The 26396-nt window shown below is 33.2% G+C and overlaps 1 protein-coding gene across 3 annotated transcripts in view; it reads right to left on the bottom strand.

The window, feature by feature from the left end:
• The window catches only part of LOC149421378 (uncharacterized), a 32396-nt gene extending 6000 nt beyond the window's left edge, over nucleotides 1–26396 (bottom strand). The window contains exon 1 of one of the 3 annotated variants that reach the window (XM_089634362.1): nucleotides 26246–26396. The gene's annotated coding sequence lies outside the window, so the exon portion shown is untranslated. Of the gene's footprint in view, nucleotides 1–17820; nucleotides 17964–25607; nucleotides 25807–26245 lie in introns of those variants that run through there. The other 2 variants (XM_089634364.1, XM_089634363.1) reach the window with 2 other exon arrangements.

The raw sequence follows: 26396 nt of genomic DNA, 5'->3' as shown, positions 1-26396 counted from the left end.
ATTTTAACCACCAAACGAGGGACATACTATTTATGCATCTAATGTACATATTATCTTGTAGTTCTAGAATCTAGATTGGTTGGAATACCGACGTAAAGATCATGGTAATTCTGATCACAATGAGACCTTGACTTAATTATTTGATCGTACATAGCGTAGTCCGAGTGATCACCTCCCAGTCAATTACTTAGGATTATCTTAGGTGTTCTAGATACTTGGGTATACATATTCTGTACTTTTGCCCAGTGATCAGTTGATTTTATGGATTGTGCTTCTTTTTCTACGTAAAACCAAATTACTGTCAACGTGAGTGGCATATCTATGCTACTATGATACTAGCATCGAGAGATCGAGAACTTAAAAAAAATATCAAATGGTTTAAGCGGGTTTAATAAACAAGTTGATTTTTTGATAAAACTCCCTACTTCAAAATCAGTATGGTGCTATATGCGAGGATATTAATTTTAAAAAGCATTTGTTTTGCTGGAGTAATGCACTATTCATGAAATTTTGAAGAACAAACATTTGAAAACACTGTTCCGACGTTGAAAAATCCGTCGTATAATAACCTTACTGGACTATTAATCTATTTTAGATTGATTTTCAATTAATAACATTAACATCCTTCATCGCTCGATGAATAAATAGTCTATACTAATAAAATTAGGAAATTTAAGTAAATTTTGGCGATTAAAAATAAGCCGACATGCACAGTGGTTCTGACCAGCAATCAGAAGGTGCGGGTTCATTTCCCGTCGGCGGCATTAATTTTTTTTTTGAAGATTTTTTCAATTTTCATTTGTGTTTCAGGCTAATAATTATTGCTTAAAATAATTTGTTATCCTTTGTGCATAAAAACCTTGTCTTGTAAACATAAGTTTATCTTTAATAAAAAATAGTCACATTATACTGCTAGCGCCTCGGCGTCTAAAATGAGAACTATTCTGCGGCTTACAAATTTGAGTGCAGAAAGTCGCTCATAGTGAAGACACGAACCGACTGATATACCGGGCCTACATCCTGTACCGTGTGCGTAAACTTTTTGGTAGACAGTGGGCATTTGAGTATATTATTATGTTACTTTCTCTCCTATAAATTACATCTAGGAGTTATGTTACTTTCTATCCTATAAATTACATCTAGGAGTTTGATATTCAGAACGCGTTACCATTTATTTGCAAATATGAAGATAGACGAACTCAACTAAATACTCAGGCGTATTAGGTTTTGGGAAAGTTATTCACTTTTGGTAAGTGGACTTTCTAGTCCCAAAAAGTATAAAAATTATTTAAACTCTCTGGATATGATTTGAGATTTTTAAAAAGTATACAAAACGACAAAAAGTATTATGGTGATTAATTTTTTGGGTTATTATGTCGTGTTGTGCTTCCTTCTTCTTTAGCCAACGTTTCGGACAGCGTTATAGTGTCCACCATCAACATTTGCCCTAATGATTGACATTGTAACGCGTTATAGTGTCCACCATCAACATTTGCCCTAATGATTGACATTGTAACGCGTTATAGTGTCCACCATCAACATTTGCCCTAATGATTGACATTGTAACGCGTTATAGTGTCCACCATCAACATTTGCCCTAATGATTGACATTGTAACGCGTTATAGTGTCCACCATCAACATTTGCCCTAATGATTGACATTGTAACGCTGTCCGAAATGTTGACTAAAAAAGGATGTAGCTCAATACAAGTAACCAGAAAATCAATCACGATAACAAATCAGTATTTGCTAAATGTTTACTCATTTTTTAAGTAAATAAGAACGTGTATTTTAATCTAAAGGTTAAACATTTAGATACGTAAGTGGTTCCCAAATCGCATTCTTCTTTGTTCACAATTTATTTTATGATCCGTGATAAGAGGGGAGAGGTGTGCTTGAGTGTATTTATTTTATGATTCGTGATAAGAGGGGAGAGGTGAGCTTGTGTGTATTATATTATAGAACAATTAAAAAAAATTAAAAAATAAAATTTATAAGTTTTTTTGATAAGTATACAGGATAAAAAAAGATATAAAACAATAGAAATTAAAGTAGCCTTTCCTCACCATAAAGAGACAATGCTCTTGTGTTTGGTGAGGGAATTCTGGTTCAATTATGTACATGTTAGTATTAAGGTAAATAATTTATAAAGAAACAACACAAGATTTAAACAATATTACTTCTAGATGTAAGTAGTAAACGTATTTTGGACTTGTAATAGTTTAAGGTAATTTTTTAATTTAAGGTGAAATTCCTGAATATTTTCGATATTTTTTAAATTTAATGGAAGGTTATTAAAATAAATTATGCCTAGATAAAGATAGGTATTTTGAATAAGCTTAGTGTTAAATTTTGGGATTTTAATAGTTTTCTGGTATCTTGCTGATGTATTGAATTGCAAGTTATGAGTATTTGACTGCATTTCTTTGTAAATTTGAAGTATTGAATATTTTTGATACATTTTCTCTATTGTAGGTACTTTGAAAATTGTAAAAAGAATTTCGGTAGAAAATTTTGATGGTTTTTTCAAAATTACTTTGATTACCAATCTTTGAACTACTTTAAGTGGGTTCAAAATTTTATTATATGTTCCTCCCCAACCAATAATACCATATTGTAATATAGATTGAACAATCGCATAGTACACTCTTTTTAGGTTTTCCAGTCTTCTAAGTCTTAAAAATATATAAATACATTTCCTAATCCGTTTGACGAGTTCACAAATGTGTGTTTTCCATTTAAAATATTGATCTTTATATACACCAAGATATTTGATTTTGGATGTTGGACTAAGTATAGGACAAGTTTGATTGCAGTTAGTTCTGTCACATTTGTGTTGGTGTATTATAATGTTTAAATCTGGTTCTGATTTAAATTTATTGATTGAAAATGGGATAAATTTTGTTTTTTCTGTGTTTAGGGAGAGAAGATTTTTATCGAACCAAATTTTTAGTATATTAATATCAGCATTTGCCAAGTTATTAACATTATTCCAATCCGTACCTTCGATTATTATGACAGTGTCATCAGCATACGATATTATTTTCCCGTTTAGTTTTTGTATGAATATGTCATTAAAATAAATGATAAACAGTAACGGACCCAGAACTGTACCTTGCGGTATGCCGAATTGACTCGTTTTTGGCAAGCTAAACACATTGTTAATTTTTACGACTTGAGGTCGTTTGGAAAGGTAACTTTTTACCCATTCTAGAGCTGTACCATTTAATCCAATGTTTCTTAATTTACTTATAAGTTTGTCATGTGATATGCTATCAAATGCTTTTTTGAGATCTATGAAAATTCAAATGATTTATCTAAAGAATTATATACTAGGCTACTCAATTTTGCAATTGCATCCTGTGTGCTTCTCCCTTCCATAAAACCGAACTGGTTTTCATTAATTATACTATTGCATTTTATAAATTGGCTCATTCTTTTTTTAACTATTTTTTCAAAAATTTTTGCTATATTTGAGATGACTGATATGGGTCGGTAATTGTTTACTTCTTCTGGATTACCTGATTTAAATATTGGAGTAATGGTAGTTTGTTTGTAAACTGATGGGAATACTCCGCTTTGAAAACTTGTATTTATTATATGCATTAATGGTTTGGAAATTAGTTTTTTAATTTTTTTAAAATATCAACTGTAATTGCATCAAAGCCCGGAGCAGAACCTCCTTTCATATCAGTTACAATAGAAACTATTTCGTCCTCTGTGGTGATTTCAAATGTTGCCATTTTTTTTTCAGCATCAATATTACAGTCTGGAGATGTTATATTTGGGTCAATATGTATAAGATTGGCTAGATTTTTCCCTACGTTTGCAAAATAGGTGTTAAATATATTTGCAGCTTTTGATGGGTTTTCTTTACAACATGTTTTCGAGTTATCATGATTAATATCACTGATTTCATTATTCCTGTATTTTTTTTTTGTCAATTATTTCATTTATCACCGTCCATACTCTTTTACTATCATTTTCAGCCTGATCCAACTTATGTATATAATAACTTTCTTTTGTATGTTTTATAATATAAGAAAGTTTAAAAATAAAATTTATATATCATCGAAGAAGTAGATAATACTAACAAATCTATAGGAAACATGAAATAGAACAAGACAAAGAAAATATAAAGTTAACGGTCACAACTAGGAATCGAATCCAGGAGCTCTGTCTTACCGGGACAGCGTCTTTAACCACTCGACCATTAGGTCCTAAATATTTTGTGTGTCTTGTTACATTTCATATATTTTAGAGATTGGTGCGTTCAAAATAATTTATTTTTAAAAGTAGTAAAGTGCAAAACCTTGACTTTTTTCAGAAACAAAAATCCTGTTTTATTCGAATATTCCATCAATAACATGGCTTTAGAAAGAGTCACGGAAATGAGAGATCTTGGAATTATTTTGGACGAAAAACTAAGTTTCACCAATCATATCCATCAAATTGTCAACAAAGGTATGAAAACACTAGGCTTCGTATTAAGAACAACTAAAAACTTTAATTCTTTACAAGCCATTAAACTATTATACGTATCTCTAGTAAGAAGTCTAATTGAATATAACTCAGTAGATTGGTCTCCATCTTACAAAATTCACATTAACAACATTGAGCGAATACAAAAAAAAATTCTACGTTTTATAAATTTTAAATTAAATATCCCTGTCGAAGACTTAAAATACAATTTCTTATTAAATACTCTAAAAATACGTGCGTTTAACGCCTAGGTATTAAACGCATTAATTAAATACAATTTTTTATTAAATACTCTAAAAATACATACATTAGAAGATAGACGTAAAATATACGATTTAACGTTCTTATTCAAAATACTTAACTCTAAATTCGACTGTTGTGAACTCCTGCAACTTATAAACATACATACACCCACAGTAACAACACGACAAAATACAATATTCTACAGCAGCACACATAAGCGTAACTACATTGCCCACTCTCCGATACAACGACTTCACATCATGGGAAATCATTACTTGGGTGATGTTGACATATTCAATACCAACTTGGCAAGTTTTGTGGATCATTTAAAACATTTATTTCAACAATACTCCTAAACACATCATGTAAACCTACAAATAGCTGTAATTTTCTGTTTTTGTTTCTTGTGTTTGTATGACTTGTTGCATAGCTTTTATCAAATGTAATTTTTTTTTTTGTAACTTTTAAAGTATCTGTCAAATTAAAATTATGTATACTACCAACCATGTAAAAGCCCTCTGGGCGTTAAATAAATAAATAAAATGAAAATTATTATCAACCTTAAAAAGTTAGAGAAAATTTGTTTCGATATACTTTGAAAATTCATGTACTTTTAAAAATCTTGTCGTAATCGATAAAATATATTGTTCTATATGCAATGTACGTGTATTTGTTATATTTTATATTATATTATTAAAATACATGTATAGGAATGAATACGTGTAGATTTGGCTAATTAAACCAAAATGTTTTATCCCCAGTTCTAAATTTTGCTGATTGCGAACCACTGGTCTACATTATTCACTGTTATTTTATACTATTTATAGACAAGATAAGATTATTGCGTGGTGACAGGACATACTTTAGAAGAAGATATTATATGAACGGTTTTATTAATCGGAGTGTAAATAGTTAGGGTCTTTTTTATAATTACAAAATAACGGTTAATGAATTTGGCATAGTACAAAAATAAATTGTAAACATATTGTTATAATATTCACTATCATTATACATACGGGAAAATCACCTGGACTTGTGGGCCCGGTATATCAGTTGATTTTAAGCTGGGCTTAGTTGAAATGTCGAGCTTAGCGAGGCTTGGAACTGTATATAGGTTGTAAGCCTAGATATGGCCAATATTGCACGTAGTGTCTATGATTTTAATAGAGAAATGTGTTTATTTTTTACTTTATAAAACCAAACTATTATATACGTGGGTGTTTATGGTGTAACATCTATTATCTCCACTGTCATCGGGAGTTATTGAGCTTTCACAGAGCTATTACACAGCAGTAATTACGAGTTGATTTTTAATAAAATTTCCGACTTCTATCTGCATGAGGCAATTTACTTGAATTTCGGTGAGAATGATATTATTCATGTAAACGTCAAGTTTGTCAATGTGACTGCTAGTACCTCGGCGTCCAAAAAATGAATTATTCTGCTGCTTATTAAGGCTTGAGCGGTAGATTTAGCCCGCTTAAATTTGAGCCAGGAATGACGTACATAGTGAAGATACGGACTGACCGATACACCGGACCTTAAGGCGATGCACTACGTCGTGTAATATTTTAAATTGAGCCGCTATCAATAACAACCCTTACGTAGATGGCGATAAGGTTTAAATTCCGATTAACACCATCCGCCTGTTTTGATTTATGCAAGAAAAAAACATGGCCAAAAAGTGCCTTGTATTTTATTTTGTGGATGTTTAGGCATAAATATTTTTTAAAAATTCGATCATTTTATAAATAACTTAATTTTCCACATTATACAATAAAATTATAACCGAAAATGGGTTTGTAAGTAGGAGATTTTGAACTTTAAAGCAGTTTTCATAGGCCTTATACATTATTTTTTTTCTGGGCTTATAAAAAGACTTATCTAAAAAATACTCGATTATTTCAAAGGCCAGGATGTATTCTACTCGCAGTATTTAATTAAAGCATCTGAAACATTTCTAGGCGACCAAATTTTCAAACCAAAAACACATGATTTTGCATTACTACGTATGGCATCGCCTTAAGGTTGCCGTGATAGCTCAGTGGTTGAGAGCAGTGACCTTCAAAATAAGAACTTTCTACGTGCGATTTTCAAAAACTTATGAAGCCCGGGAAGCGCCGGGGACTTCAGCATTTTATAAAGATTACTTCAATTCGGTCGGCTCTTCGAGGTAACCGGGAAATTTTAAGGCCATGGTGGATGATGTAATATAATTAATATGTTGTTGTTTATATTTATGTTTACATCTCTCACAAACACGTTAAACAAGGTAATTTGAAATGAATTGAACAACTGTAAAATTTGATGTAATTACAAAAATTTAAGGCGGGAAATGAGGACGCCATTATTTAGCAATAGATGTCGCCAGGCGTCGCCCACGAACCGCCTTCCAGTACGCGTGTGTATTGGGCATGGAAGTATATATTTTCCCAGTGGAAATACGAATAAATTAATTTAATTTAATGCTAATAATTAAAACGCTTGCATTGAAAAGTTATTGGAATACCAGATGTCAATAATTTGCATGTTTAAGTTGGTGTGTTGTTACGTGAATAAAAAACAAACGGTGCACTAAAGCAAGCCTGTCCCTTTCTTAACTCCAGTACCTACACATTAGCTAGTATAAACCAAAATTTTCCCTGAAATCGTAAGATTTGTGAGTAGGCACTTCAATACCTACCAAAAAAAATTAAACTTTTTTTTCAAATAACGAAGGATACATTTTTCCCAAAGAAATGTCTTTATCTCAATGACAATTATAATTCTGTTTTTAAACTTTCTGCAAAAAATAGCGACTACTTTATATTTGAACAAACTATCTTTAGTGAACCGTTTCAACGGCCACCACCTGGAAAGGAAACCTAAACCTAACAAATAAATTTACGGAGAGACGAAATGCAAAATAGTAAAGTAAAGAGTTAAAACAGGACTTTCCCTTCCCTACGCTCAGTCAATTGTATTCTCAAGGAATCTGTTTGTATGAAGCATTAAAACTAACGGTGAGTTTTGGCGTTATGAAATTTACACCTCTGTTTCCGTCTGTAATTTCTAGGCTGACGTAACTATTTTCATCTCAAATCTTCTTGCCATCAAGAGTTATGGAGCTTTGAAATAACCATGTTATTCATCCTTCATTAATACCGATGTTGCCGTAAGATTTCTTTAATTTCTTTTATATCCATCTCCTTGGAAAAGAAAACGATATTTTTATGAAAGTCTTTCAATATTCCCAACAGCCAGAAGTCCACTGGGCCGGGTCAGAGAGTTCCTCGCCCACAGTGCAGACACCGCGGTATATTTTTACAGCGCACACAATGTTTCTGCAAGAATGAGTCAGATTCGTGACAGAGAAGCCGCTATAAATAAACATCTCGTCTCATCACACACTATTACTCTACTGGTGATAACGCAATAATATTATTTGATAAAAAATAACAAACTGCAATCACTACCAGGAATTAGAAATAATATGTATATAGTTATATGGATTGCGTATAATGTTTTATGTTCATACTAACTACTCACCATATTCACCAATTCCGAGAAATCATCAATTTGCAAACAAAAACTGTGAACTTATTGATTTATTCGGTGTGAATAATTTTGTGAGTTTCAAAAGGCAACTAATTTCAGACCTATTTAGTAGTTATTCACCTATTTACTATCCATAACAAGATCAACAGAATTCATGTCTAAACTAAAAACTTACCTTTTTAAGCTGTCATACCCTTAAATTAAATATACCATTCCTAAGAGAAAGTCCAGTTATATTCAATTTTCCAATTATGTCCTAAATCCTGTATCTAAATTTCGCGTGTTAATCTCAAGTGACCTACCAGGTAAGTATTGTACTGTATATTATCTCCATAAATAGTTAGTAATAACATAGATCACTGCATAAATGTATTATAAATTTATACAGCGCCCTTGAGGTGATTTTGCACAAAAACGGCGCTATACAAGTCATCCAATTATTATTATTATTATTAACTTGTTTTATTTATTAGCTTTTAAAAAAAGTCTTTTCTTTATACCTTACAACGTTTAAATCACATACTCCTTAGTTTACACGCATATTAATGACTGTATGCGGACATACTTGATATGTATATTATATTATGATTTATTTACCATTTCAAGTACTATTATTTAAATTCGATATTAATTACAGCGTTGGTATTTTGCCATTACCTATTAGTTTTGTTTTTAGATACAACAGATATTATTTTCTTATTTTTTTAATGTTCTGTTTTATAATACATATCAGTATATTATATATATTTATTTTTTAGTAAATTATTTTCCTGTTTTCAATTTTACTGGTTTGCAACAAACATGAATAATTGTATGCATATACGAATGTACAATGTACATACTTACTTTATATTTGAAACTTTGCTTTAATTATCAGGTGTTATTATTTGGATTTGATGTTAATATTAGTATTAGCATTTAATTTTTTTTTTTTTATATAGTTATAGCGCCCTTGATGTGATTTCTCACGAAAACGGCGCTATATAAATTAGCCAAATATTCAAATATTATTATTATGCTATTATCAATGTATTATTTTACACTCACATACATAAATTGTCATGTTCCTCTTTAAAAGCCCGATAATAATTAATAATAAATAAATAACTGACGGGTCTTCCTCGAGTGTCTTTTGCCGTTCACTGACACGTAATACATTCTATTTACACCTCTTTCTTCGTTAAGGCGATGTCATACGTAGTAATGCAAAATCATGTGTTTTTGGTTTGAAAATTTGGTCGCCTAGAAATGTTTCAGATGCTTTAATTAAATACTGCGAGTAGAATACATCTTGGCCTTTGAAATAATCGAGTATTTTTTATACAAGTCTTTTTATAAGCCCAGAAAAAAATAATGTATAGGCCTATGAAAACTGCTTTAAAGTTCAAAATCTCCTAGGTACTTACGAACCCATTTTCGGTTATGATTTTATTTTATAATGTGGCAAATTAGGTTATTTATAAAATGATCGAACAAAAATTAAATATTTATGCCTGAACATCCACAAAATAAAATAAAAGGCAATTTTTGGCCATGTTTTTTTCTTGCATAAATTAAAACAGGCGGATGGTGTTAAGCGGGAATTTAAACCTTATCGCCATCTACGTAAGGGTTGTTATTGATAGCGGCTAAATTTAAAATATTACACGACGTAGTGCATCGCCTTAATCAAATACGCCTCATTTTACAAAGACTAATTATTTAATTCATGTCTTCCTGGGGCATCTCCAACATTTTTTTACCATTCCCTTTATGTAGTATCATGAAATCTACATTATTACATTATAACTACTCCGTATCTTATTCCAATGCAGAAATAGTGCGTTGTTACTTCCTCGAACGTCTCCGAAATCTTCTAACATTCAAACACTTCTGGAACTAATGAGAATGTAAACCTAACCTAACCTAACCAAATCGGTCCAGTAGTTTTTGGGTCTACAATGAAACATTCCTTTTTCATATCTAGATAGAAAATATATTATCGTTGATGAGCTCACATCAGAAAGCCATAAAGTTAATATGTAATTTATTCAATCGGAAGTGAAAAAAATACAGGCATCAAACGTGATTTGCAAATGCCTTCGTGTAAATCACAATCATTCATTTTTACAACCGCAGTCAACAACGATGAATCACAATGTATAGTCATTTATAGGTGCTTACAGTTATTAGTGCTAATTCTCTGATTTCTTATTTAAAATTATGTTGATAACGATAAAAATTACCGCTTTTAATGCGATATCTAATTTTATATTATACTTTACACTTCTCTTTCTTATCGAACATAATTTTAATTATAAATATGGTTAAATATACACGGAGAAAAAGGAGCGAATTTCTTCAAATTATTTGTAATTCGTTTAAATTACGGGATTGCTGGCTGTTTCCCGGTAAACTTTTATTGAATTCGTATATATAGAAAAACGTGCTCATGCACCTGCGTTTGCCTTGATAATATATAGTGACGAAATGTCAAAATATTAGGATTTTCATGAACACGTGTTTCGATATCGTAATAATATATTCGGAATTTACTAAAATTTAAACGAGAAACCTATTAATCTATTCTATGTTTTAAACCGGATTACGAATAATTAGAAGAGAATCTTAATAAATTAGAAATACAATTTTTTCAGGTTATTTGATATTTAAACGACTGTGATGGAAATTATGTTACGTGATGAAAGGCAGAAATAACTGCACAAATTTCAGGACGCAAGAGCTCCCCGCTTGCTACTTTTAAGTGGGACATGCAATAGTCAAGGTATTATTCATATAACTTAATAATTCTCAAAAATAATAATTTCGGTTTTTTGTGCGTTCAATGAACTCAAATTTTCTTTGAATTAAAGTGATATTTTCAAATTGTTAACTGATTGTGTGAATAAATCAGACAAGAGATAAAGTAACTACCTATAGTTTAATATTTTTAACAGAAAATTACTTTTATTATCAATTTTGAAATTAGAACTAATTTGTCAAGAATTCATACTATCCCTTGATTTTTCACGGTTCTGCGCTAGTAATATCCTAAAAAGCAATTTCTTCATCTTTACTATAACTAAATTGGTCGTATATGAATTTAAATTATGTTAACTGGTATACTGAAATGAAACGCAATAAAAAAAATAGAACCTTCAGAGTTTTTGATAAATGCGCTTCGACGAACTAAAAGTAGGTCAGGTTTAATTTAGATTTCAGTCTGTTCTATGTTTATCAACATATTTTTTCTTTTTGACTGGTGATTTATATTTTTGAATGATGCAGTGTGTTTTAAATATGCATACAAGTAATTTTATAAAAAAATTTTTTAAACATTTGATAAAATTTTTGAATTGGAATTCTGCTTTGTCTGCACGGAGAAAAATGAGAATTTCTGAATTATTAAAATCCTGTTAAAAACGTGATGGCACGCCATTTCCCGGCAAAATATCAGTTAAATCAGAATATATCGGGACACGTTTTCTTGCAGCTATCCGAATAAATATAACGACGAAATGCGAAAATATTTAATTTTTATGAACACGTCTTCCGACATCCTAATAAAAAAATCGTGTTTCATTGTTTATTTTTTAGGAAATCTGTCAATTCTTATGTTAGAGTCATGCAGTCCCGTTTTCAACAGGAATACGACAAATTTGATCAGATTTTCAATAAATTAGCAATATTTTATAACAGTACGTTTTCTCCTTGTGTTATCTAAAATTCAATCTACCTTACAATTTATTGCATTGTATAAATATTACTTACTGTGGGTTAGTTTTGAAATGCAGTTATATTTTTTTATCATGTGAAATTTTTGTAATATTGTCTTTTTGTTCAGGAATCCAGTTCTTAATTAATTTTGTAAGTGAGATGTTTCTTTCATCTTTCGTATCGAGTGTAAGATTGTTAAATACTTTGAAATAATGATTAACCATACATTTATGTTTGGACATTTCATATTGTTTCTGAGTTAAACTCACCTTGGTTCTCTTGGCATTCTTCCATAACCTTGCTTTCCCACCACCAAATATTCCCATCAGGTGTGCGGCGAGTGCTTGCAGAAGTCAGATACTTACTGAACCGTGACGTCACCTGCTGACCAACTGTTACTGTTGACAGCGTGCGATGGTGAGGACACAACAAAAACAGTCGAAAAAATAATGGTAGTTGATCGCTTCTAACTCCATTGCAACCTATCCGTATTTCTCATAAGCCACACTTGTAACAGAGAGAGAGGTTTGATCGGAGCTCTCAGCGGCATGTAATAGTGACTTCATCGGACCATAGCGTCATCGTATAGCTATCTGCAATCTTTAATGTTTGTGATAGTCACAACAGGTATGTACATAGGTATATACTACCTTCCTGTTGTTTTGACTTCCAAATCAACCTGACAAAATGTCGATGGCTTTAAGATGATGTTTACTATGAGGCGTACCGTGACTATATCGGAACTCTCGGTGATAGAACCTTCTCCTTTTTATACATTAGCTCCACCCCCCAGGAGGCCACGAGATAAATAATTTCCTGATGGGCCAATGTCATCTTTGGTGATGATATGTAAAGGGTTTTTTTATAAGGATAGGATAGGAAGGAGAGAAAGATCTGGGAAGGATACGATGGGTGGTTAGGAATCTGAGGGTCAGTGTTTCCAGGAGTGATGGACGTTTGAATTCTTCCCTCCCGAATTCAAATATCGAAGGGTCTCGACGGATCGAGAGAGTCCTGCTGGAGAGGTAAAAAGATCTCCCTCAACCAGTCTCTCCAAATCCGGCCCGTCGCACAGTTGCTGAGTCACCAGCTGTAGCTTGCCACTTGTCGTGACCTATGTCAGAGGTGTTGGTTATCGAATGAATGGTTCCAGGGATGGCGGTATCCATACCGGCCTCCCAATTTTAAAGTCACTATTTGATGGGTAGCACAAATATTATGGGTAGGCACCAAAATTAAAGTGTAACGATGGTTGAGTAACTAAATTCACATTAAGTTTAGTCGTCTCCATGTGGTCTAACCTCAGTCAATTATGATTTTGAACGTCGAAACAGCTGTCCCGATTTTGTGGACATTATAGTAAATTTTTTGTTCCGGACACCGTTCAATACTTCAAACTGTTAAATGATACAATATATACAGCGTGAACCCATCGACCAACTAATGATCGTTTTACACGATACTTTTTATCGTCAAGTTTCCAAGTGCCGTCTTTTCAAATTATTGATTCGGGATGAAAAAAGGGCGTGGTTTGTTTTCCACTGATTTCGTACAGTTTAAGATGGCAGATATTATTTTACATGTTTCGTTTGTCATTGCAGTCGTCTATCATTGCAAAAAACTTCTTATAATATTGCACTAATCTCTAAAACAAAATTCCACTCTCATTCAAAAATCACAGCAACCCCATTACATTTAAAAATCGAATAATAAGCTGGATACAAAACATAAAGTTTACACCAAATACAGACTGATACAGAAACCACACAACTCCACTAAAAAAACACTACATCATATTATATGTTTAATTCTTTCAGCAACTAATTAATTTCACGCCCAGCTGGGCTTTTTCATATTTATTTTTTTAACACAAAGAACGTCTAAATGTCACATCTAAAACATCATAAACAAACGCAAAATACTCAATAATACATGGTGGAAAAATTGTAGATTGGAAATAGTACTAATTACTGTACTTTGTAGCATTGTTTAATAAGATGTTTTGTTATTCGTCTTGCCGATATAATTTCTACTAAGATGTGTATATATTATATAGTGCGTTAAATATGTCAACAACATCATTATAATCTCTAATTCTTTATACGGCGAACGGGAGTATACAATTGTTATTCTATATTGGGGTTGTCGCAATAATACGGTACATATTGCCTCGATTTCGGTTTGCGAGGTATGTGGAAACAAAATCAAGTATAATAGTTCAGGGCTGTCAATTATTTAATTTTATACGAACAAGTTAAGTCATTAATTTTTCTACGGTCGGGTAAATTTAATAAATTTAGTTGACGCAGTAGATAATCATAATTGATATTCCCTTGTAATTTGTAATACCCATTCTAAAGTTAACAAAACTTGAGAAATAATTAGTATGTAAGTGAAATCCTCAGCACTGAAGATCGCAGTGAAGATATCATTATCTCTACTTGTAACAAAAAAATGAAGATTAATAAAACTTTTATAATTATTGTTTTACGTAACCATATTACATGGAAATGTTGAATGTGTATTTATATTTAAAATATTGATTTAAAAAAACTAGGTATAGGTAACATGTGTTAATTACTGATTTGTTTACGGCAACGGTAAATATAAGGACAGATGCTTTCATGGTTATTTTTAATAGGTGACCGAGTTGACATCGCGTTTGGGTCCCACCCAGGCGTAGTGTGTTCAATTCCTCGGCTGGCCAAGTCCTCCATCACAACACAAGCAACATTTTCAGCTTACTGTGGTGGTAGTAGGAGATTTTCAAATATTGTCAGGTTATTCGTAACCCGGGAATGTTTGTCTTTCTTTAAAAAAAATAAATAAAAATAATAAAATAAAAAAAAATAGTTGCCATTTTTTTGACAATTTAGAAATTTTCCCAAAATATTATTTCTTCTCGATGCGAAATCGTAAGTTTAAAAATAATGATCGCTTAAAGCGAAGGTTTTCCATATGGGTCCCTATCATAGACTAAATAAGACATCAATGGTCCCTATATATTTTTCATCTGGGATCGGTATGAAAAACGCATCGTGTAAAAAGACCATAAATCAAACACCGAAACACAAAAACAATAAATAAAAAAAAAATACCGATGCATGAACCCGATAGAAGGAAATGCTAACTTTTTGCTTCATTTGTATATCATATTATAATGAGGCATGAAGCTAATCTAGTTAGGAGTGTGCGACAGAATGGTGCGATAAACAACGCGTGAACATTTCTAAATCATGAGAATAAACTCAAACTCAACTAAAGAATAATATTTCGATGAACTAATTCAATTTTTAAAATGTGTAGATTAAACGAATAAGTTGGCGTATTTATTTACACTGGGTTTTTACAGAGGTTCTCTGCTCGTGAACAATCAATGTTCAAACAACTTTATATTTATCGAAAACATCGTATCAATTAAATCTACTAAAGGTGTGCCTTACTATCAGTAATCCCCAACAGAAAATAATACACCTAGCTAAAATCTAATTCTACCTATTGCCCGAGTACATACATGTGGTAAGATAGACGATATTATAATTATATTAACTAAAAATGTGTTTCATGGTTGATTCAATTTTATTTATATACATATATGTATGAAATGCATAATAGGAGACCACATGGTCGACACAAATTCTAAATGTCTTCATACGTTTATAAAGTGTAGTTATTTGATATGACAATGTTTTCGAAGTCTTTTGTGTGTATTAATTGAGGTATTTTGGCTGCTTTGTTTGTGATTTGATTAGATAAACATTTATATTGTTAGTTACTATAGTTTCATTTTTATTTACAATTATTTATATTCTGCCATTTCTTGAACTATTAAAAATAAATGGTTATTCTGACAAAAGATGGGCTACGCTATTTAAGACATCCAGAAATTTGATAATCATTTAGGTTATTTATGGGTTTGTACAGTTTGGCATCATCGGAAAATCATTCTAGAAGAAGATAATACTAATAAATCAAAATGAAACATGAAACAGAACCATACACAGAAAAATAAAAAGATAACGGTCGCAACTAGGAATTTAACCCAGGATCTCTTGTTTTACCGGAACAGGTGTCTTAACCAACATGACCATTGGGACTTATTTGTTAAACGTCATATTTGTCGATCTCATTTTTTCAAATTCAGAATTAACAATAATATCTTGCAACTATTTCTGGGTTCAATTCCTAGTTGTGACCGTTAACTTTTTATTTCTCTGTGTCTTGTTCTGTGTCATGTTTTGTTTAGATTTATTAGTATTATCTTCTTCTTCAGTGGTATATACAGGGTGTATCGGCACGTACCCGACAAACTTTAACCAGCTATTCCTTAGCACATTTGGAGTAAAAAATGTTATGGGCACTTTGCTGTCCGGTAACATTTTTTTTAATAAAAAATTTTTCATTCATATTTTCACCACATGTCACCACTGTTTTATCCTTTGTCAAAGTTTGAAAACCCATCCGGCAATATTTTATTCGAGTTTCGTTGAATAATGTACGTACGTACCTACATTGGCGCGCTTTTACAATCACAACGAAATGTATGGCACCATTCGTCTCATTTTTAACTATTATTATTTAGTGTGTATGAAAGAGCGAAGATGCTTTTTGACACACTTGCTAATAACAGCTGTTGAAACACGAGAAACAATGCCAATGACAGTGACGGAGTGTGGATTTTTTTATATTTTTTTGTTTTTAATTGAAAAAAAATGTTACCGGACAGCAAAGTGCCCATGACATTTTTTACTCCAAATGCGCTAAAGAAAAGCTGGTTAAAGTTTGTCCGGTACGTGCCGATACACCCTGTATAAACTTCAAAATAAGGTAAAAATAATTTTAAAAACTTTTTGAATTCTATTAGGGATCATTATCGTCATATTAAATAGAATAATCTGCAATAACAGATTATTATTTTATAATATGTGACGTTTACCCGGCTTTGCTGGGGGTTATCTTTAGGAGATATAAGTCAACATTAATTTTATATGTTTTTCTTGCCTTTTTGTACTTATACTATATATTTTTAGTTATACTATATAGATAACTTTTTTACAACCTATATTCATATTAATATAGGTAATTAATTGGTTGTATTTAAATTAATAACTACCTACAGCTTTTATACGACATTTAAAAATACATTTAGAATATTCTGATGATTTCTTTCTTACGTATCTCCCGTTGATACTATTGTTCGAAAACACACCTATACAAGCAGAACTTTAAAATTTGATCATGCAAATTCTTATGTACATTTAAAAGAATTCACAGGGTGTCAAAATACACATTTTGAATTGCGAGTAATGCATATAGTTTATCATAAATACAAAAATAAGTTATTGATGCCGTTTATATCGTTATTATTTATTTAAAACTCGAAGTTTTTTATTTAAGATTTACATAAAAATTCACAGAGAATACTTAGGTATATTTTCTACTTGGTATTGAAGTATCTTCACACATACTGGCAATTCTAGCAAACCGCATCCGGACGTGATTGTACTACATCATAATCTGAAGTTGAATTTAAAAATATATCTGACCACAAATTTAAAGACCTTAGGTTGTGTATTAGAATTTTCAATATGGTGTAGTACCTATCTAGTGAAAGTTCGATATACATATTACGTTTGATGTCGCGAAGCTGCGACTCCACTATATTTTAGAGGTGGTGCAGAGGCTCTATGAGGCCCTATGCCACACGCCCAAAGGACCAGTCCCAAACTACTCCGAATGATAGGTATGGGACGATATATGCATCCGACAAACCCGATGGACAGTGCAATAATCAAAGGTATAAATCTGGGCTTCTGGAGCACAAGATAAGCCCAGATTGGAATGCAGGAAAGATGGACTCACCCGTTGATGACTATCACACGTCTCCAGGAGTATTGGTTGATTTCACTTCACAAAATATATGTATTATCGCCCTGTCTGATATTAATTATCACTCCGAACTCTGATAAGCAACTGACACCACTTGTCAGATTTTACATGTGTTGCAACAATATTTTTAATATGGTGACATTTTGGGATGGGTAAGAGGGTAGGTAGGACATTTGCAGGATTTGGTATTGACATTACACTTGTCCTTTAAGCCTGTGGATGCATACCTAACAATCCCATATATATTGCGCGAACATTCTCCCGGCGTTGAAAGTACCTTCCGAAATTTTAAGTACTTTCAAATAAAGTAAAAAGTTAAATGTAAAACGAAAGATGAAATATAAATATTCTTATCAATACGCTATTAATATTGCAAAGTTAAAACGAAAATTTATAAAATAATGAAATAAAGAAATAATAATTATTGTGTAGGCAAAGGACACAATTTTACGACTGGTCGTTTAAAGTTCCCGGAAGGGGTCCTTACGCGTGCGACACGAACCACTCCGTCTTTACCAGGGAACACCTCCTCAACAACGCCCACCGGCCAATAAAGTGGAGGCGCATCCTCTTGATGCACCAATACTATGGTACCTACTAGAATGTTATTCGCGGGACTATTCCATTTTTTTCTCATCTGCAGAGAGTGAAGATACTCTATATGCCACTTCTTCCAATAAGATTGAACGAGGTGGTCCAAAAGCTCTTTCCTTTTCAGTAGACTAATGCTTTCATTAGTCAAATCATAAGCAGGTAGATGCTGAATCGGGGTAGACATCAGAAAATGAGCCGGAGTAAGAGCTTCTGGATAATGAGAACTGCTTAATAAACATAATGGCCGTGAATTAAGTACAGCCTCTATTTGTGTCAGAACTGTGAGAAGCTCTTCATAACATAAAAGTTGAGTACCCACAACCCTATACAGATGCGATTTAATGCATTTAATATTTGACTCCCATAATCCTCCAAAGTGAGGAGCGCGGGGTGGAATCGTCTTCCATTCAATTCTCCGATTGTTAAATTCATTACGAAGAACTTCTTTAGTTGAATTTGCCTCTAAAAAATTATATAAGTCATCCAGACAATTCTTTGCGCCTATGAAATTTGTCGCATTGTCACTGTACATACACGAAACCGGTCCGCGTCTGGATAGAAAACGCTTAAATGCGTTTAAAAAATTGTCCGTGCTTAGATCTGATACCACTTCCATATGTATAGCCTTCGTTGTTAAACAAATAAATAGACATATATATGCCTTTTGACTTTTTACCCCACGACGCCTAGAAAGGGTTATATTTATTGGTCCGGCAAAATCTACACCCGTATGTGTAAATGCCTTTGCTTCCTGAACTCTAGCTGTAGGTAAATCTGCCATTAGCGGTATAATATTAGAAGGTGCAGTTTTAAAACAGAAATTACAAGCATGTACTCTTTTGCGTATTAGATTTCTCCCCGATAAGATCCAATAACGCTGTCTAATTATTGACATAAGGAGATGTGCACCAGTATGACAATTCACACGATGGTGAAAGTCTATAATTATATCGACAATATGATCCTGTCTTGGCAGAAGTACTGGATGTTTGTTTTCAAAAGGTATATTCGCGTTTGTTAATCTACCACCTATACGTAACAAGCCATTATGATCTAAGAACGGGTTTAGTTTTCGGATTGAAGGTGAGCATAATTTATCCCTCTGTATTAATTGTATATCGGCACTAAAATACCTATTCTGTAAAGCTTTTAATACATTCATTTCAGCAATGTTTAATTCCGTGGAACTTATAACTGTTGAGCGTGATAACTTTCGCATAAATCGTAAAATATATACCACAATTCTCAGCAGTTTTGGCCATGAGGAAATTTTTAAAGCGAGATTATATATCGGAGAATTTTCCTCTATTGACGTTATCGTAAATGTATGCGATTTTTTCAATTCCAAAGTATTCTCCTCCTCTCGTGAGGGGGAAAATCTTTCGACAGGCCACTCGGATACTGGGTTCACAGCCCAGGGCGGACCGTGCCACCAAAGAGAATGATCGACCAGCTGAGCAGGCAGTAGTCCTCGTGATAAACAATCACTAGGATTGGTAACGCCATCTATGTGATAAAAATGTTTCGCGGGTAAATTTTCCTGAATTTCACTGACTCGATTAGCTACAAAAGTTTGCCACCGGTGAGGGGACGAGTGAATCCAAGAAAGTGCTATTTTTGAATCTGAAAAAGCAAATATATCGTTTATCGAAACGCGATTTCTATAAGTATCTATAATAGATCTAACGAGTCTAGATAAAATAAGCACAGCGCATAATTCCAATCGAGCGAGTGACACTGTTTTCAGAGGGGCCACCTTGGATTTAGAACATATCAAATTCATTGTAGTGTTGCCACCCTTATCCGTGACATGAAGATATATTACACAACCGTATGCTTTCATACTCGCATCTGCGAAGGCGATAATATTTATCGTGCAGTCCTCCTTTACTCCCAAATATCGAGGTAAATTTAAATTAGAAAGCATCGGTAATTCTTCCTTGAATTTGACATATCTATTAACAATACTTTGGGGTAGTTCCTCGTCCCATCCTACTTTCTCTAACCACAGCTCTTGTAAAAGTAATTTGGCATATAAAATTACCGGAGCAACCAAACCTAATACATCGAATAAACGAGCTATTGTGGAAAGAATTGATCTTTTACATATAGTTTTTTCCTCCGTCGGACATATCATAAATCGAAAACAATCAGATATCGGATCCCATTTTAATCCTAAAATGCTACATTTATCCGAAAAATCCATTGTCGCGCGGTGCGACTCTGGTAATTGGGCCAGTAAATGAGGAGAATTACTCGACCATTTGACTAATTCAAATCCTCCACACTTGAACATCGCCATTAAATCTGTAGCCAAAGTGATGCCTTCACTTATAGTATTTACAGAATATACAAAATCGTCCATATATAAATCATTAATTGCAACTTCCGCCGCTTTCGGATAACGATTTCTTTCATCGCTCGCTAGCTGCCGTATAGTTCGCATTGCTAGAAATGGTGAACAGTTCAAACCAAACGCGAGTGAATTAAATTGATAAACTCCAATTTGTTCATCTTCGTGAAATCTATAAAGAATTTTTTGATATTTACGATGGCTTTCCGTTACCATTATACGTAGATACATTTGCTTAACATCTGCGGTTAATGCTACAGCGAATAAGCGAAATTTAATTAAAAGTGTAAATAAATTAGATTGCAAATTTGGACCTGTATACAAAGTATCATTAAGTGAAAACCCTGAACTGGTCTTTGTACTTGCATCTAATACAACACGAGTTTTAGTTGTTGATTTATCTTTACGAATTACTGCGTGATGAGGAATGAAATATCCCTCATCAATATTAGATGAAGACGGAACTTCAACCCTCATATATCCCTTTTCCAGATATTCAGAAACTACTTCATTATAACTGCAATGCAATTCTGGCGAAGTATTAAATTTCCGTTCTAAATATTCATATCGACGCTGCGCGACACGGCGCGAATCACCTAAATTATTAGGATCTATCTTAAACGGTAAAGATACAATATACCTTCCCGATTCATCCCGTTGGACTGACTCGAGGTACATTTTCTCACATTCTGCATCTTCAGCACTCATCAACGACTTAATAGGCATGTCTTCCATCGTCCAAAACTTGGATAACGCATTATATAAATCTACATTGGTTATGGGGCCGAACGTCCACGAAACCTCCGGCGTACACGTAGGTATTTCACCCATTACAATATACCCGAATACTGTCTGTATAGCCGGTGGTGCATTCGTATTATGTTTAGATAAAACCTTATTCCCCAGCAGAATATATGGAAATAACTGTGCACCTAATAAGATATCAACATCGGATGGAACGTTCCAGGATTCATCCGCTAAGTTTAAACCCACTAAATGCTCACATGACTTTGTGTCAACATGTTGTGTAGGAAGCTTATCAGTTATTTTATCGACAACTAATAGACTAATTTTATAAGTATCTTCTGAAACGCGGGATTTAATTTTTAACGCAACGTGTCCCAATATTGGTGTCTCTACTGAACCAACACTTTTAACTACTGAATTATTTAAAGGAATTATTTTAAGATTTAATTCATTACAAGTGTTTAAACTGATTAAATTTTGTTGCGAGGCGCAATCAATTAAACACCTTACGGTTACTTGATTATTTTTATTGTCATAAGCAAATAACTGCGCGGTTGACAGTAGTACATTCGTAGCTATATTACCCGAAGAAAAATTATTATGATGTTTATGATTACGCGCTATTAATGTAATGGCTTCGTTTTTCGATTGACTTTCAGTATTCACCGTGCTCTCAAAATGCAGAGCGGTGTGATGTCGTTTTTTACAAATTCTACAATCCGATTTAGATGGACATTTCACAGTTTTATGTTTATCGCTTAAGCAGTTTACACATAAATTATTTAATTTCACAAACTGAAAGCGAGCATTTGGTCTTAATTCGTTAAATTGTTCACATTTAAACAATTCAACATGATCAGAATGATTACATTTCCGACACCTGTTACGATTATTATTACTTGACTTCGGTTCGACCACAGCGAATGAATGCGTAACTTTGTTTTTATTATTAACAACTTTATTATCATTTTGCCCAGTTCGTTCTAGGATTTTAACATGCGACCGAATGTATTCTATTAAATCGGTATATGTAGGTATAGCTTTCTCCCGTATAGACATTTCGAAATTTTGCACCAACTGTATATCTAATTTTTTCAGTGCAACATGTAATATTATAAAATCGGTTAGGTCATCAATACCTAATTCCTTGAGTGCAGCTATGGAAGACGCAAACCGTTCAATAAAATTATTTAACTCATTTGGGTTACTAGGTGCCAATAATTTTAAATTCAAAATATTGTTCAGATAAAAGGTACCTAGCACGCGTTTGTCCTGATATTTCTTTTCGAGAGCTTCCCAAATTGAAAAATAATTTTGTTCGTTCGGAAGTATTCCCGCAAAAACTGACAACGCCTTTCCTTGGAGTTTCCCTATCAGATATTGCATCTTTTGCGACGTATTCAAATTTTGATTTGAGTGAATGTTTAATTTAAAAGCTTCATAAAATATCGACCAATTCTCTTGATTACCATCGAACGATGGCATCTCGATCGGTGGGAGTTTAATTAATGGTGAATTATTTAACTTCTGTCGATCACGTGATGAATCTTGCTTTGCTATAATGCTTTCGCGTATAGAAACTACAAAACAGTACTTATTTTCGAATTTACTCCATAAATCGAAATTCATATTGTAATTTGAATCCTTTTTCAACTGAAGTGTATGAAATTCATCACAAAATGTGTTAAATTGTGCATAATATGTAGCTATATTAACCGTTTGTTTAAGAAAATCCTCCGAACTTCTCGTCTCCCTGTCCGCAATACTTTTCGCTTTCTCGTATAATTCATTAACACGATTATGCATCAAATTAATCTTCGATTCTACTAACTTGATTTTAATATCCTGAGTACTATCGCTAGTCGCCATGATTAATTGTATGTAGAAATTTAAACACAACAATAATTACAAATGCAACCTAGTACATACAAATTAACAAAGTATAAAGAGGAAATAATATTTATTTATAACTTTAAATATGTTAATTTTAAATACCCCGTTGGTAATCCGGCTCGAAAGAACCAAAAATGATGTCGCGAAGCTGCGACTCCACTATATTTTAGAGGTGGTGCAGAGGCTCTATGAGGCCCTATGCCACACGCCCAAAGGACCAGTCCCAAACTACTCCGAATGATAGGTATGGGACGATATATGCATCCGACAAACCCGATGGACAGTGCAATAATCAAAGGTATAAATCTGGGCTTCTGGAGCACAAGATAAGCCCAGATTGGAATGCAGGAAAGATGGACTCACCCGTTGATGACTATCACACGTCTCCAGGAGTATTGGTTGATTTCACTTCACAAAATATATGTATTATCGCCCTGTCTGATATTAATTATCACTCCGAACTCTGATAAGCAACTGACACCACTTGTCAGATTTTACATGTGTTGCAACAATATTTTTAATATGGTGACATTTTGGGATGGGTAAGAGGGTAGGTAGGACATTTGCAGGATTTGGTATTGACATTACACTTGTCCTTTAAGCCTGTGGATGCATACCTAACAATCCCATATATATTGCGCGAACAACGTTCATGTAACAAATTGTGCAAATCCAAAAAAATAAACATGTTTGCCATATTTTAATAAAAATATACATTAATTTATTGTGCTTTTAAACACAAACCGTCTTCACAAAATAATTAGATTCTTACGCTCCCGTTCAACGTTGGTGTGGTAAAGCCGGCCTCGAGCCTGGTTTAAGAACGTTTTAACCGAACAAACGACATGGTAATATGTCAAGTTTTCAGTGTTCTGACCTTACACCAATAATATTTACACCACGTTTTTTAGTAAGGCTAAAAGTTTATTAATCAATGTATGTATTGTTGGAACCATGATATTTACATTTATGAATATAATTGTTATCGATCACGAAATCAGTTGAATATAATTAAAGTATTAAGGAAAGTCATATTGTTTTCACATACAGCCATGAGAAAATTATTTAATATACGCGTGCCTTGTACGTTTAAAGACCATTATTAAAACTGTAACACCGGGCAAAGGAAATTATGTAGGTACCTACTTCTGAAAATACGAAGGTTGCGTATTGCCTCTATCCTCTTAAATACGAAAATATTGTGATTTCCACCTGTTCCAAACACGCTACAAACATGTCCATTTGTCAATGTCAAATGGTTAGATTTGTCACAGCGATAAACAACTGCGATAACACTCCATTGTTGTGACGCTTGCAGAAAATTCCAAAAAGGTTTTGGCTATTGAAGAATCGATAAGTCGGATTCCCGCCCTTTTGTGGCGTCAACGCTACTTTTGGCGGGAAAAGCGACGCGCCTTCGTGACGCCACAAGTAGGTCCTGCAGGGTGGCCACTTTGCACGCAACTGCCACCCAACACTCCCCAACTAGACACAAGACCACCCACCCCCAGACACTACGCACACAGTAGCCTTAGCCTGGGAAGTGGGGTTGGGCTAGGGTGGGTGCACCACTTCCGGAAGGGGTGGTTTCTGCTCTAAATGACGCCATCGCCAGTTATGTGCAAATTGATGTCAGAAGATTTAATAAGAGTTCATAAAGTATACAATAACAACGAAAATTTTCATAACATACTAAATTAACAAGCTTAACTCTCCAATGAATGTAAATAAAACGATATTGATGGAAGTCAGCTTTTATTTTGAGTTTATGAAATTTTAAACGTAAATATATGCACCGAACAGAAACAAATTTCAAAGAGCCGTTTGTTTTGTAATCTTCTGTGAATATTTTTATATCCAGCTCGTTAGTGTATCTAAATCATTGGGCAGCCAACAACGAAAATATAACATTGTTTGCATGAATATTTGTATGAATCTGTAAATAGCTGGAAATCTTCACAAAAAATGTTTACTTTTCAAGTCGTTTTCCTCTACAATCTTCAACAATACATTCCTTATTACAATTATTACTCCAGCGCAAAAAAGTTGTAAGCCGACACTTGTCGTTAGCATGCTTATAGTGTAGGAATAATGATAAATGTAAATACAATGTTATTTTCTGCAGTGCAACAATCTCCAACTATTGTAATCAACTAAAACGAAAATGACGAACTTGTGTCTTGTGTCTTGGCTCACGATTTTCCCAGTTCCCCGAGTTTTATTATCGCCCATTTCCCAAGACGAGGAAAACGCGCTCTACAGACGCTCTTTCAGAGTATTTTAATTTCCGAGGAACACATCACAACACCAAAATAGAACTCCATTTCCAAACGACTCAACCATTTTCCGACACGAACAAGTGCTATCTGCTGTGTACATAATAAACGCCATCGACAAACTATGAATCACCAACAACTTTATTATTAAATTATGTGCATTACCGACTTACAAATAAAACTATATGACTAATTAAATCATTTAAAAGATTTAAGACAAAAAACTCGTAGCAATTTTCGATATTAAATTACAAGCAATCCATTATTTATAAACTTTTGAAGTTTTTCTTTGAAGAGTCGTAAAAATTATTGATGACTCTATGTTGATTATTAGCTATCGCAACATTTAAAAAAAGTATGGTCCATTGAAATAAATAGGCACGCATCAAACACACATTCAAAGAAAAGCGCTACTCTAAATTGCAATGATATCGTGAAAATCATGTAAATGATAAGATTATAAAACTGTATAATATATATGTTGAATATCAATGTTTTTTAACATTTATGAAAAGTAAAAATAAACTTTGTTTACCTTTGCAAGTGAAAGAAAAGTGACAGATGGGTTTCACTGGGAAACAGGAGCACAGAGAACGGACGCGGTTATCGGCGAAAAGCTTATCGGGTGACTGAAGCAAAGAACGACGAGCGCAGAGGCGACTCGGCGACTATCGGCACTAGGAGGA

This window comes from Hesperophylax consimilis, chromosome 8 (assembly GCF_061612785.1).
Source record: "Hesperophylax consimilis isolate HC1 chromosome 8, BYU_Hcon_1.0, whole genome shotgun sequence".
NCBI classification, from domain to species: Eukaryota; Metazoa; Arthropoda; class Insecta; order Trichoptera; family Limnephilidae; genus Hesperophylax; species Hesperophylax consimilis.
Note: the sequence above shows the minus strand (reverse complement) of the source record. Positions and strands in the feature narration are given on the sequence as shown.